Consider the following 15,268-nt stretch of genomic DNA (forward strand, 5'->3'; position numbering starts at 1 on the left):
AGAGGGTCTTCATTTCCTCTTCACTTTCTGCCATAAGACTGGTGTCATCCGCATATCTAGGGTTATTGATACTTGTTCCATATCTGGTTCTTTCTCCTGGCAGTCTTGATTTCAGCTTGTGCTTCATCCAGCCTGGCATTTCACATGATGTACTCTGCATAGAAGTTAAATAAGCAAGTTGACAATATACAGCCTTGATGTACTCCTTTCCCAATTTGGAAGCAGTCTGAACTGTTGCTTCTTAACTTGCATACAGATTTCTTAGGAGGCAGGTAAGGTGGTCTGGTGTTTCCATCCCTTGAAGAATTTCCCACAGTTTGTTGTGACCCACACGGTCAAAGCCTTTGGCATAGTCAATAAGTCAGAATTTTCTGGAATTCTCTTGTTTTTTCTATGATCCAACGGATGTTGGCAATTTGTTCTCTGGTTCCTCTGCCTTTTCTAAATCCAGCTTGAACGTGGTTCACATACTGTAGAAGCCCGGCTTGGAGAATTTTGAGCATTACTTTACTGACATGTAAGATGAATGCAATTGTGCGGTACTTTGAAAATTCTTTGGCATTGCCTTACTTTGGGATTGGAATGAAAACTGGCCTTTTCCAATCCTGTGACCACTGCTGAGTTTTCCAAATTTGCTGATATATTGAGTACAGCACTTTCACAACATCATCTTTTAGGATTTGAAGTAGCTCAACTGGAATTCCATCACCTCCACTAGCTTTGTTCATAGTGAAGCTTCCTAAGGCCCACTTGACTTTGCATTCCAGGATGTCTGGCTCTAGGTGAGTGATCACACCATCGTGGTTTTCTGGGTCATGAAAACCTTTTTTGTATAGTTCTTCTGTGCATTCTTGCCATCTCTTCTTAATATCTTCTGCTTCTGTTAGGTCCATAGTGTTTCTGTCCCTTATTGTGCCCATCTTTGCATGAAATAAATGTTCCCTTATGATCTCCAATTTTCTTGAAGCGATCTCTAGTCTTTCACATTCTATTATTTTCTTCTATTGCTTTGCACTGATCACCAAGGAAGGCTTTCTTATGTCTTCTTGCTATTTTTTGGAACTCTGCATTCAAATGGGTATATTTTCCATTTCTCCTTTGCCTTTAGTTCTCTTCTTTTCTCAGCTATTTGTAAGGCCTCCTCAGACTACCATTTTGCCTTTTTGCATTTCTTTTTTTTTGGAGACAGTCTTGATCACTGCCTCCTGTTCAGTGTCACTAACTTCCGTCCATAATTCTTCAGAGTCTGTGTCTATCAGATCTAATCCCTTGAATCTGTTTGTCACTGCCACAGTATAATCATAAGGCGTATGATTTTGGTCATACCTGAATGGTCTAGTGATTTTCCCTACTTTCTTCAATTTAAGCTTGAATTTTGCAACAAGGAGTTCATGATCTGAGCCAGTCAGCTCCTGGTCTTGTTTTTGCTGACAGTATAGAGCTTCTCCATCTCTGGCTGCAAAGAATATAATCAATCTGATTTCGATACTGACCATTTGGTGTTGTTCATGTGTAGAGTCGTCTCTTGTGTTATTGGAAGAGGGTATTTGCTATGACCAGTGCGTTCTCTTGGCCAAACTCTGTTAGGCTTTGCCCTGCTTCATTTTGTACTCCAAGGCCAAACTTGCCTGCTACTCCAGATATCTCTTGACTTCCTACTTTTGCATTCCAGTCCCCTATGATGAAAAGGACATCTTTGTTGGGTATTAGTTCTAGAAGGTCTTATAGGTCTTCATAGAACTGATCAACTTCAGCCTCTTTGGCATTAATGGCTGCTGCATAGACTTGGATTACGGTGATGTTGAATGGTTTGCCTTGGAATCCCCCTTAGCATTCAGTTTTCCACCATCATCTAAGTTTTGAAGATACTTGGGTTGATGTGCATAGGTTTCCCAGAGTTAGATACTCTGGCAAGTTTTATACCTTCCATATTAAAAAAAAAATCCTACACATATTTAAAGAAGTTCTATCAATGGGCAAAAAGCTGTGCTCTGTACTTTGGGAATACTAACAATAAAGAGGAGGAGATTCTAATTTTGTGAGATAATGTATATGTAAATATTTATAAAACAAATAATGCAACTCTATAGCTGTGACACTTATTCAGCTACAATACAAGAATAGTAGCTGAATAAGTACAACTATAAAAATGTAGTAGCTGAATAGTAAAATATGTACTATGTGAGACAGTCAAGCAAACTTTGTACTCAGACAAAAAACTATATCCTGAGATTATCTTTATTGTTTAAGAAATAACAATTGAAAGTAAATTTAAAATTCTCAAACTAAAAAGTAACAAAATAAAACTAAAGAAGGAGGTAGTTAGTAAAGATTAAAAACTAAAATTTATGGAGTAGAAAACAAACATAAAAATGGGTAGGTAAAATCAAAATTAGGTGCTTTGAAAGATTAATGAACTAAATATATCCTGGTAAAGCATGGTTAGAGAGAAAGTTATATAAATACAGCTCTGTAAAGGAGACATAATCATAGATACGGAGAAGAGAAAACTCTCTGGTGGGTATTATGTGCAGATCTATAGAAATAATTATGGAAAACTGAAGGCAGTGGATAATTTCCTAGTAAAAATACCAAAAGTGATCATTTAAAGAACCATGAATAGATCAATTATTATTGACACTGGAGAGTAAAAGATCTATTGTTAAAAAAGGCACCAGACCTAAACGGTTTTATAGATGAATTCCTTATTAAAAATCAGTTTCAATGTGATAAAAAATCTATTCAACCATAAAAAGGAAAGGTAGTAAAATTATTTTGTGAAGATTGCTTCTAAAGACAGCACAGAATTTGAAGACCAATTTCTACCAAGAATTATAAGCAAAATGTTAGCAAATCAAATCCATCAGTATATCAGAAGTGTATGACACCATTACTAGAGTCTATTACTAGAATGTAAGAATGTATGTTCAGTTTTATATAAATTGTGGGAAGCCTCCAATCATTTACAATGGATGCAATGGTGGCCAACAAAGTCTTAATGTGCAACTCTTAAATGCTAATTCTTGAACAGTTTGGAATCTGTAGGAGTGAGGTGAGGATAGAAGGTGGACATTGGGAAAAAAGGGCAAGGTCATTTAGCTTTAAGCAATTGCACTCATTGCTTGTGCTTATTTAATTTGTAGAATGTGCAAATTGAAGAGAGGCGTGATCAATTAGGAAAGAACCTGTAAAGAATACCAACCGTGTTCTAAGCACTTGCTAGGTGCTCTGCATAAAATGTCATCAATGGTTTAATCAGGCCTGTGTTAACATGCAGAACACACCTGTGCACAGGCACTTCAATAAGGAACTTAATAAGGAGGAACTTAATAAGGAACTTCTCAAGGAACAAAGTCAACTTATTTTATATATAACTTATTATATATATAATACCGTACATATATACAAGTGAAGTGAAGTGAAACTCACTCAGTCTTGTCTGACTCTTTGCAACCTCATGAACTATACACTTCTTGGAATTCTTTAGGCCAGAATACTGGAGTGGGTAACCTTTCCCTTCGCCAGGGGATCTTTCAAACCCAGGGATTGAACCCAGGTCTCCTGCATTGTAGGTGGATACTTCACCACTGAGTCACAAGGGAAGCCAGTATGAATATAAATATATATATTATGTTTTATATGTAACTTATTTTATATATAACATATTAATTAAGGAACAAAATGCAACATATTATTTTTAAAATGTTGGTTAGGAGAGGGGCTTTTACATACACCATTATTATGGAAATTGACTACACATAAGCACTTCAAATACTTTATATATAATACATATAAAGTACAATCACATATAAATATATAATATATATAACATATTTGAAATGTTTATATATGTAATATTTTATGTATTATATATAAATATACATATAAAATATATTTTATATATAATATATATTATGGAAATTGACTACAAATAAACAGTTCAAATACTTCATTGACAGATGTCATTCATGAGACAAGAGAGACAGTAATTTTAGCTGACACATGAGTTCATAGACCCTGACATTCCTTTACAAGCCCATTAGGATGGTTTTACTGGTTACAGCCACAGAGAACTAATACTCACTCTGTAAAGACATCCCTGCTTATTGTGACCTTCTCAAGCAATCTTGATTGGGTAAGTGCCTGCTGGTTGTAGCATCTCTGAAAGAGGACCTTCTAAGCTCACAATGCCAGGGCACAAGTTTCTTTGCTCTCCAGCACAGCTCTGTACGGAGCCCCCTTGGGGTCCTGGGGGAGGAGAGTGGATCTCAAGTGGAGGGAGGAGATCTCTGGACATATTTTTGCAGGAAGCAGTCTCCCATTATGGCCCCTGGAGGATGCTTTCTCCTTTATGTGTCTCTGGCATAGCCTGTGAGCTGCTTTGTAGGTTTCTGTTTTCTGTTTATCTTCAGATAGGGGATTCTGTGCTACAGTTATCCTCCCTTGCAGACCTGGTGCCTTCCTATGGGGAGGGGAGAACTCTTTTCTCTGAAGAGCAACAGAGTAGAGCTCTGGTCCAAAGATATTGCTAAGAGAATTTAAACAAAGTAAGCTGCAGACACCTCAGATGCTAGACTTGGTAACTTAACAAGGTGGAGTAACAACTATTAGGTCAGTGACTGTAAGCCTATCCTATAAACAATGATTATAAGATTTAAACAGGGCTTTGCCTCCCAACAACTATGTCAGCAACCAGTGGGTGATAGCTACGGAGCTACCCTGTCTTTCTGCTTCATCACTTAAAGTGACAGTATCCAGCCTTCCACTCTGCATCTATCATAAAGACACATTGATTTCCTTTCTGGAGAAACACATATTTCTTTTCTCTGGCTAAAAAGATAAATCTGACAGATTTTAATCAAATGTAGTTGTTCACAACTGCGGAAATGTGTTCAGTGCACACAGGAAAACAAAAATACACCAGCAACTAAAGAAAGAGTTTGGTGGCCAGGTTTATTTGTAGAAAACACTTGTATTAACACTCATGCACGTGCACACACATGTGCACTCTCTCTCTCTCACAGGGCAGTAAAGCCTAAGAGTTGATTATTATAAGATTCTTCAAGATAGTGTTTTGTTTGTAGTGACATCAGTAAATGTCGACCTTAGTTTAAGTTTTCACTAAAGATGTGTTCTTCAGATTCTCTGTTTAACCCTAAGATTCTGGAATATTGGGCTTTGGTCTTTAAAATGAGGTTGTTCCCAAGTTGAAACTTGGCTTTCAGAGGAAACAGCATTTGAGATGTGATATGTGATATTTGAGATCTGACAGGTTTGTGTGGTATATAGTCAATCCTAAAGGAAATCAACCTTGGATATTCATTGGAAGGACTGATGCTGAAGCTAAAGCTCCAATACTTTGGCCACCTGATATGAAGAGCTGACTCATTGGAAAAATCCCTGATGCTGGGAAAGATTGAAGGCAAAAGGAGAAGAGGGCAACAGAGGATGAGATGGTTGGATGGCATCACTGAATCAATGGACACGAGTTTGACCAGACTCCAAGAGACAGTGAAGGACAGGGAAGCTTGACATGCTGAAGTCCAAAGAGTTGAACACCTTGGCAACTGAACAACAATAACAGCAACAAATGGAAGGATGAAGCATCTTCATGTCCTTATCCAATAGGTTCTCATAATGTTATTTTTGTTCCTGACTTGGCTAAGATTTGGCTAAATGCACTGTGGAGCATTTGCATTATTTCATAAATTTATATATTGATTTTGAGTAGCTCAAATTTTTCTTTTCAATGTATCTAAGGGAGCCATGCCCAAGGCCAGGGGCGGCAGCTAGGAGGAGCTACCCCACATCCAAGGAGCAGTGGCTGCACGGGTGCAGGAGGGCCTAGAGGAGCTACTCCACATTCAAGGTCAGGAGGGGCAGTGGTGAGGAGATACCCCTTGTCCAAGGTAAGGAGCAGTGGCTGCACTTTGCTGGAGCAACCGTGAAGAGATACCCCACATCCAAGGTAAGAGAAACCCAAGTAAGACAGTAGGTGTTGCAAGAGGGTATCAGAGGGCAGACACACTGAAACCATAATCACAAACAACTAGTCAATCTAATCACACTAGGACCACAGCCTTGTCTAACTCAATGAAACTCAGCCATGCCCGTGGGGCCACCCAACACGGGCGGGTCATGGTGGAAAGGTGTGACAGAATGTGGTCCACTGGAGAAGGGAATGGCAAACCACTTCAGTGTTCTTGCCTTGAGAACCCCATGAACAGTATGAAAAGGCAAAATGATAGGACACTGAAAGAGGAACTCCCCAGGTCAGTAGGTGCCCAATATGCTACTGGAGATCAGTGGAGAAATAACTCCAGAAAGAATGAAGGGATAGAGCCAAGGCAAAAACAATACCCAGTTGTGGATGTGACTGGTGATAGAAGAAAGGTCCAATGCTGTAAAGAGCAATTGCATGGGAACCTGGAATGTCAGCTCCATGAATCAAGGCAAATTGGAAGTGGTCAAACAGGAGATGGCAAGAGTGAATGTCAACATTCTAGGAATCAGCGAACTAAGATGGCCTGGAATGGGTGAATTTAACTCAGATGACCATTATATCTACTACTGCAGGCAGGAATCCCTTAGAAGAAATGGAGTAGCCATCATGGTCAACAAAAGAGTCCGAAATGCAGTACTTGGATGCAATCTCAAAAACGACAGAATGATCTATGTTCGTTTCCAGGGCAAACCATTCAATATCACAGTAATCCAAGTATATGCCCCAACCAGTAAAGCTGAAGAAGCTGAAGTTGAACGGTTCTGTGAAGACCTACAAGACCTTTTAGAACTAACACCCAAAAAAGATGTCCTTTTCATTATAGGGGACTGTAATGCAAAAGTAGGAAGTCAAGTAACACCTGGCTGCTGCTGCTACTAAGTCGCTTCTGTCGTGTCTGACTCTGTGCAACCCAATGGACGGCAGCCCACCAGGCTTCCCCGTCCCTGGGATTCTCCAGGCAAGAACACTGGAGTGGGTTAGTAACACCTGGAGTAACAGGCAAATTTGGCCTTGGAATATAGAATGTAGCAGGGCAAAGGCTAATAGAGTTTTGCCAAGAGAACGCACTGGTCATAGCAAACACCCTCTTCCAACAACACAAGAGAAGACTCTACACATGGGACATCACCAGATGGTCAACCTTGAAATCAGATTGATTATTTTCTTTGCAGCCAAAGATGGAGAAGCTCTATACAGTCAGCAAAAACAAGACTGGGAGCTGACTGTGGCTCAGATCATGAACTCCTTATTGCCAAATTCAGACTTAAATTGAAGAAAGGAGAGAAAACCACTAGACCATTCAGGTATGACCTAAATCAAATCCCTTATGATTATACAGTGGAAGTGAGAAATATATTTAAGGGGCTAGATCTGATAGATAGAGTGCCTGAGAAATATGGACGGAGGTTCGTGACATTGTACAGGAGACAGGGATCAAGACCATCCCCATGGAAAAGAAATGCAAAAAAGCAAAATGGCTGTCTGGGGAGGCCTTACAAATAGCTGTGAAAAGAAGAGAAGTGAAAAGCAGAGGAGAAAAGGAAAGATATAAGCATCTGAATGCAGAGTTCCAAAGAATAGCAAGGAGAGATAAGAAAGCCTTCCTCAGTGATCAATGCAAAGAAATAGAGGAAAACAACAGAATGGGAAAGACTAGAGATCTCTTCAAGAAAATTAGAGATACCAAGGGAACATTACATGCAAAGATGGGCTTGATAAAGGACAGAAATGCTATGGACCTAACAGAAGCAGAAGATATTAAGAAGAGGTGGCAAGAATACACAGAAGAACTGTACAAAAAAGATCTTCATGACCAAGATAATCATGATGATATGATCACTGACCTAGAGCCAGACATCCTGGAATGTGAAGTCAAGTGGGCCTTAGAAGGCGTCACTATGAACAAAGCTAGTGGAGTTGATGGAATTCCAGTTGAGCTATTTCAAATCCTGAAAGATGATGCTGTGAAAGTACTACACTCAATATGCCAACAAATTTGGAAAACTCAGCAGTGGCCACAGGACTGGGAAAGGTCAGTTTGCATTCCAATCCCAAAGAAAGACAATGCCAAAGAATGCTCAAACTACCATACAATTGCACTCATCTCACATGCTAGTAAAGTAATGCTCAAAATTCTCCAAGCCAGGCTTCAGCAATATGTGAACCGTGAACTTCCTGATGTTCAAGCTGGTTTTAGAAAAAGCAGAGGAACCAGAGATCAAATTGCCAACATCTGCTGGATCATGGAAAAAGGAAGAGAGTTCCAGAAAACTATCTATTTCTGCTTTATTGACTATGCCAAAGCCTTTGACTGTGTGGACCACAATAAACTGTGGAAAATTCTGAAAGAGATGGGAATACCAGACCGCCTGACCTGCCTCTTGAGAAACCTATATGCAGGTCAGGAAGCAACAGTTAGAACCGGACATGGAACAATGACTGGTTCCAAAAAGGAAAAGGAGTACGTCAAGGCTGTATATTTTCACCCTGCTTATTTAACTTATATGCAGAGTACATCATGAGAAACGCTGGACTGGAAGAAACACAAGCTGGAATCAAGATTGCTGGGAAAAATATCAATAACCTCAGATATACAGATGACATCACCCTTATGGCAGAAAGTGAAGAGGAACTCAAAAGCCTCTTGATGAAAGTGAAAGTGGAGAGTGAAAAAGTTGGCTTAAAGCTCAACATTCAGACAACGAAGATCATGGCATATGGTCCCATCACTTCATGGGAAATAGATGGGGAAACAGTGGAAACAGTGTCAGACTTTATTTTGGGGGGCTCCAAAATCACTGTAGATGGTGATTGCAGCCATGAAATTAAAAGACACTTACTCCTTGGAAGGAAAGTTATGACCAACCTAAATAGCATATTCAAAAGCAGAGACATTACTCTGCCAACAAAGGTTCGTCTAGTCAAGGCTATGGTTTTTCCAGTAGTCATGTATGGATGTGAGAGTTGGACTGTGAAGAAGGCTGAGCACCGAAGAATTGATGCTTTTGAAGTGTGGTGTTGGAGAAGACTCTTGAGAGTCCCTTGGACTGCAAGGAGATCCAACCAGTCCATTCCAAAGGAGATCAGCCCTGGGTGTTTTTTGGAAGGAATGATGCTAAAGCTGAAACTCCAGTACTTTGGCCACCTCATGCGAAGAGTTGACTCATTGGGAAAGACTCTGATGATGGGAGGGATTGAGGGCAGGAGGAGAAGGGGACGACAGAGGATGAGATGGCTGGATGGCATCACTGACTCGATGGACGTGAGTCTGAGTGAACTCCAGGAGTTGATGATGGACAGGGAGGCCTGGCGTGCTGCGATTCATGGGGTCACAAAGAGTCGGACATGACTGAGCGACTGAACTGAACTGAACTGAACTGAAGGGAGCCAAGATATTTTATACATACATACATATATATATATATATATATATATATATTTCTGAATTAAAACATTTAAACTTATTTCTTTTAATTTTTGGACATGAATAATTCTGTGACAGAGAGACTTAAAGTCTATAGAGCTCGGTGCTTTTTTACATCTTCTCATTGATTAGGTCATGTCCTCTCCTGGGTTGCACAGAGCTGGATTGTTCATGGCATTTTCCTAAGTTTTTGAGCCTTTGGTATGTTTCTCTTCTCAGCATAGATATGATTGACCACATTTTCATTAGAATGGGGAGATTGGATGTCTCTTGCTCGCACCTAGTGGCAATTTCCTGCCCAGATATCTTGGCATAATATATCTTATTTTAGCTACTTTACAGAGGTTAAAAAAAAAAAAAAATCTACATCCTGAATTAAATGTGGAGATACGGATTTTGTTTTTTTAACTTTTTATGTTTTTGGTATAGCTGCTTAACACTGTTGTGATAGTTTCAGGTCAACAGCGAAGGGTCTCCGCCTTGCATATACATGTGTCCATTCTCCCCCAAACCCCCCTCCCATCCAGGCTGCCACATAATCTTGAGCATGTGCTATATAGTAGGTCCTTGTTCATTATCCATATGAAATGTTCATTGTGTACATGTCCTCCCAGACTCCCTAGCTATCCCATCCGCCCATCCTTCCCCACCCCCAGCAACTATCCTGAGTCTCTGAGTCTTTTTCTGTTTTATAAGTAATTTCATTTGCATCATTTATTTTTATATTACACATATAAATGATGTCATACAATACTTCACCTTCTCTGTTTTACTTCACTCAGTATGACAATATTTAGGCACATCCATGTTTCTGCAATGGCATTATTTCCTTCTTTTTAATGGCTGAATAATATTCCATTGTTTATATGTATCACATCTTCCTTGTCCATTCCTCTGTTGATGGACATTTAGGTTGCTTCCATGCCTTGGCTATTGAAAACAATCCTGCAATGAATATTAGGGTATATGTATCCTTTTAGATCATGTTTTTCTCTGGATATATGCCTAGGAGCGGGATTGCAGGGTAATATGGTAGCTCTATTTTCAGTTCTTAAAGGAACCTCCTTCTATTCTCCATAGTGGCGATACCAATTTACATTCCGACCAGCAGTGTAGGAAGGCTTCCTTCTCTGGAGTGTGGAGACACAGTTTTAATTGGCCATCACTCCAGTTCTGTCTTAAACAGACCATTTTTTCAGTAAACTTTTTCACTCTGTTCTCATTATTTTGAATATTAAATTAAGATATATGATTCAAGAATTGTATTTCAGAAGAAAATCATGGAAAGGAAAGTTATTTTAATAATCCTATGTAGTGATTTGTAGTATATATACATATATAATTTCACTGCATTTCAATGGGCAAAAATAGAAAACTATTTCTCTTTTAAATGTGAGCTTTAAAATTTCCTTCGAGTGTGCTCTCACTGTCATTTCTAAGTTTGCAAGAAATTAAAAACATTATTATTTATATGATAATGTATCTTATAAGTGAATTGAGCTGCAGTGCATTATTGGATTAATTTTGACAATCACTTTAGTTTCAAAATGATCTTCAACTCTGATATTTGTTCTTGTTGTGCCATTTAAAGATTTTTTTTTTCTGAAAAGCATAAGGTAATATGGGAAAGAAGGAAGATGAAGACTGGCCAAATTCAGTTACCTTGCAAGAATAATATTAGAAGAACTTGGCATTTAAATTGTAAGAGGAATAAATTAACTTCTTAAAGTAGAAAGTATGAAAAGGAAGCCAATACAAATGGGTAAACTCATTCACTTGAAAATCATGGTGTCTTTATTAAGTGTCAGCCAAGAAACTGGTGGCTAAAATGTGTCCGTTTCTATCGGATACTAGTGTCATTGAAAAGTGACCAAATTGAAATGCCATCATGACACAGGAAATATGCAGTTTTTTCCTGAAAGAATATTTGTGATGCTCCAAACTATAGCCACTAGTAGATATGAAGGCAAGCACAAAATATTACCTGGATCATGATTTATACATGATGCACAGACAATAAACTCCCTGCCTTCTTTGCCCCCACACAAAGTGCTACCAGCTAGCTGTAACTCCAGCACAGTATTTCAAAGCACTGTTTCCCAAAGGTTTTCTTATTTACAGAAGAAGCAATTCATTTTGTAGGACATTCCAAACTGGCAAATGGCCAACAACAATTTTGACCAAAGCGAGTGCAAAAGGTATTGCAAAACCCAAAGCGAAAGAATATTTAGGAAAGATGGAAACAAAAAGGAAGATTATTCATCCTTCCATATGGCTTTTTAAAGCCATTTACAATTATGTATCGTTTATGGTAGCTTCTATAAAAACTTTTCCATTGAGCAGGCAGAAGACTGAATAAGTTTGTGAATGCATCACACAAAAAAGATATTCAGAACAATGGAATTTAGCTAATTGTTTGAGGATGTGCGTGTGATAATGACGCTGTTAACCAGGAGAATGCAGAGTGCGATCGCATTTGTTTATTCAGAAAGGGATTTCAAGAATTTAACAAAAAATTATAGTTGCTAACGACTGTGTGAAACGTAAGCAAGAACAGTGCTACTATAATTATGCATCTGATTGAAAAGGTACAGTTTATCAGAAGTCTTAGAGCAGTGATTTTTAAGCTATCTGCTGTGCATGGAAACACACTTTGAAAGAAAAGACAAAGTGGTGGGTTTTCTTGAGATGTATTTAGATAACTTTATGCAACACACAATTTATACCATGTGCCGTGCCACCAATTCATGTCCTTGACCTCTTCTGGAAACTGTAAGGAAATTTATCGACATCTGTGGCTAGATGGGATTCTTGGGGGTGTTATAGACTATTTCATGGCTGCCAAGTAAAGACTTTGTTACAAAATTCCAGCTAAATTGAAAGACATTTGTCAAATTATTTGCAGATCGTCACAAACAACCCCACTTCCACAACACACCACCACTTGACAAGACCCAGTTTTCTCTTAAAGATGAAATGTTCAAAGCCTCTCTACTGGGATTGGCTTTCCATTTGTTTTGGAAATAATTCTTGGAACCCTCTCAAAATTCTCTATAGCTCCCTAGAATTGGGATGTACAGCTATGGCATTTCTTTAAGAGGATGCTCACTTTAGGACATGGTAAGACCTAGTTTGAGTCTCAACTTGGCCGAAGACTTGATGCTTGACCTCAGACAAATTATTAACATTTTTTTAGGCCTTAGCGTTCTCATAGAGAAAAAAGGAATGAGTAACAGTGCCTAACTCATAGAAATGACATGCGCTAACGTAGCTCATGTATTGAAAAACCCTAGCATAGAAGAACTTACTAGACAATACTGAGCTAAAGACAGAAGTTGAAAGATCCTCTCTTCTGCATGAAGGCTTGAATCTCATGCAACAACATCTCTTAATTGTGGAAAAAGTATTTGTTGAGTACCTACTAGGTGTATTGTGCTCTGTGTTATGGATGCAGGAAGCAAAGTAGCGCACCTAATCTCAAGAAGAACACAGCTGAGTGGAAGAATGATGGAAACAGGTTACGATGGAAATGCAGAGAATAGGAACCCAAGCCAGACTTTTGAGCATTTTAACTGCGACAAGTCCTTATTAGGGCTTCCCTGGTGGCTCAGTGGTAAAGCGTCTGCCTGTCAATGCAGCAGCCTCTGGTTTGATCCCTGGGTTGGGAAGATCTCCTGGAGGAGGAAATGGCAACCTCCTCCAGTATTCTTGTCTTGAAGTTCCCATGAACAGAGGAGTCAGGTGGGCTACAGTCCATGGGGTTGCAAAAGAGTTGGATGCAACTTAGCAACTAAAAAACAACAAAGTCCTTATTAAGATGTACTGACACTGTGAAATGTACATCAAATTTAAAAAATTTAATTCTAGAAAAGGATGCGCAATATCTCTTTAATTATTATATTGAATCCATGTTAAAATGATATTTTTTAATAAATTGAGTTAAATAAAGCTACTGTTAAAATTAAAAACAAAGAAGTAGGAGAGACTTGTGGCTCTTATTTTCCTGTCATTCCTACCTTGTCATTTCTGCTTATTTTATCAACAATGCTGTAGACATGAGCATTTGCTAGATTCTTGGGTTTGTTCCTTGTTTCCTCCTGATGCACTTCCTGCTCATCTTGTTACAGACCACTCTAAATTTGGAACCTCAGAACTTCGAGAAATTAAATCTTCTCTGTAAAAAAGGGACTTCTCCAGAGGAAGCTCCCTCTCAGGTGTTCCATTTAGTAAAGTGCTATCAATACTTTGATGCAATAAAGAACACCCTGGAGACAGGAGGTGGTGTCTCCTGCATCCAAAGTGCCCAGCCTTCCCTGGGATTAGTCACTTGGCTGTCTCTCTCAGCAGCTAGTAATTCAGAGATAATCATGTTACCAAGATGCCATTTAATCTGTATTTGGCATATCTCAAGTTTTCATCTTCATTAATAGAGCCATCAAAGCTTCTTTGGGCCTGACTGGTGTTGGACACACTAGTGATTCGCCCACAGGAGGGGTTTGCAGTTTGCACGCAGAGCCTCTGCTTGCCAGATGGCAGCTGTTAATCTGCTTGAATCACGGGTGGGGTGGGGGGCTAAGCTTGTCTGGCCCCCGGCCAGTGGGGCTCTCCTGCACCTCTGATTACACAGCACTGTGGGCCAGGCTAGGGAACGCAGACCCTTGGGTCAGGGTTAGCTTTCCCTGCAGATCTGAAGACCCCTGGGGGCACAGATCCCTGGTGAGAGGAAGGAATCCTTTCTTGGCCTGTTTCCTGCCTCAAGCATCGAATCAAAAAATCCCTGTGGAAGGCAGGATGGTGCAGTGGAAGGGAGTAAGAGAAACTTGGCTTTGAATCCAGACTCTCTACCACTGAACCAGCTCTGTGGAGGTAGGCATAACTCTCAGGAGTTAACCTCTTTGAGCCTCAGATGACTCCCATTTCTGTGATGTGAACCCAGCGATATGATGGGGCCACATAGGTGCTCCTTAGAATAATCAGGACGGGACAGCCGGACGGAAATCATCCTTCAGTCCCGAGCCCGGATGTAGAACCCAGAGAAGCTGTCATGCAGGTCCCTGAGCAGGCTGGCCTGGGATGTTTATCACAGTGTTCTCTATCATGGTGAGGATGGTGGTGACCTTGGGGTTCATCCCTGGAGGGACAGATAATGAGGCATACCACAAAATACCATGCAAAACAGATAGAAGTATCCAGATAAATCTTAAAAACCGTGCTGTGTGGATGAAAAAGAAACAGAAAAAAGTCTGTGGATATCACATATAAAAGTTAAAAACATACATGCAGCAGAAGGACATGAGATGATCACATTTAGTAGTGCTGTGGGTATTGGGTTGGGGAGGGAAATGGGATAAAAGGCAATAAACAACGAGAGAAGGACCTGGTGCAAGCTTATAACGATAGTGCGTTATCAGCAGAGAGTATGATTCACCCAGTGTTCTGCCTCTGGATCTAAAAGAAAAAGGAAAGATCAAGAAAAATGTCAATGTGTTCCTGACCAGGGTTCTTGGGCTACTTGTTGTTCAGTTGCTAAATTGTGTCTGACTCTTTGCAACCCTGTGGAACACAGCATGTCAGGCTTCGCTGTCCTTCACTGTCTCCCAGAGGTGGCTTAAATTCATGTCCGTTGAGTCAGTAATGCCATCCAACCACCTCTGTCGACACAGACATCCATTGTCCTCTGTCACCCCCTTCTCTCCTGCTCTCAATCTTTCCCAGTATCAGAGTTTGTTCTTTGCAGCAGGTGGCCAAAATTTTGGAGCTTCAACATCAGTCCTTCCAATGAATTTTCAGGGTTGATTTTCTTTAGGATTGACTGGTTTGATCTCCTTGCTGTCCATGGG

This window comes from Bos javanicus, chromosome 21 (genome assembly GCF_032452875.1).
Source record: "Bos javanicus breed banteng chromosome 21, ARS-OSU_banteng_1.0, whole genome shotgun sequence".
In the NCBI taxonomy this organism is placed as follows: Eukaryota; Metazoa; Chordata; class Mammalia; order Artiodactyla; family Bovidae; genus Bos; species Bos javanicus.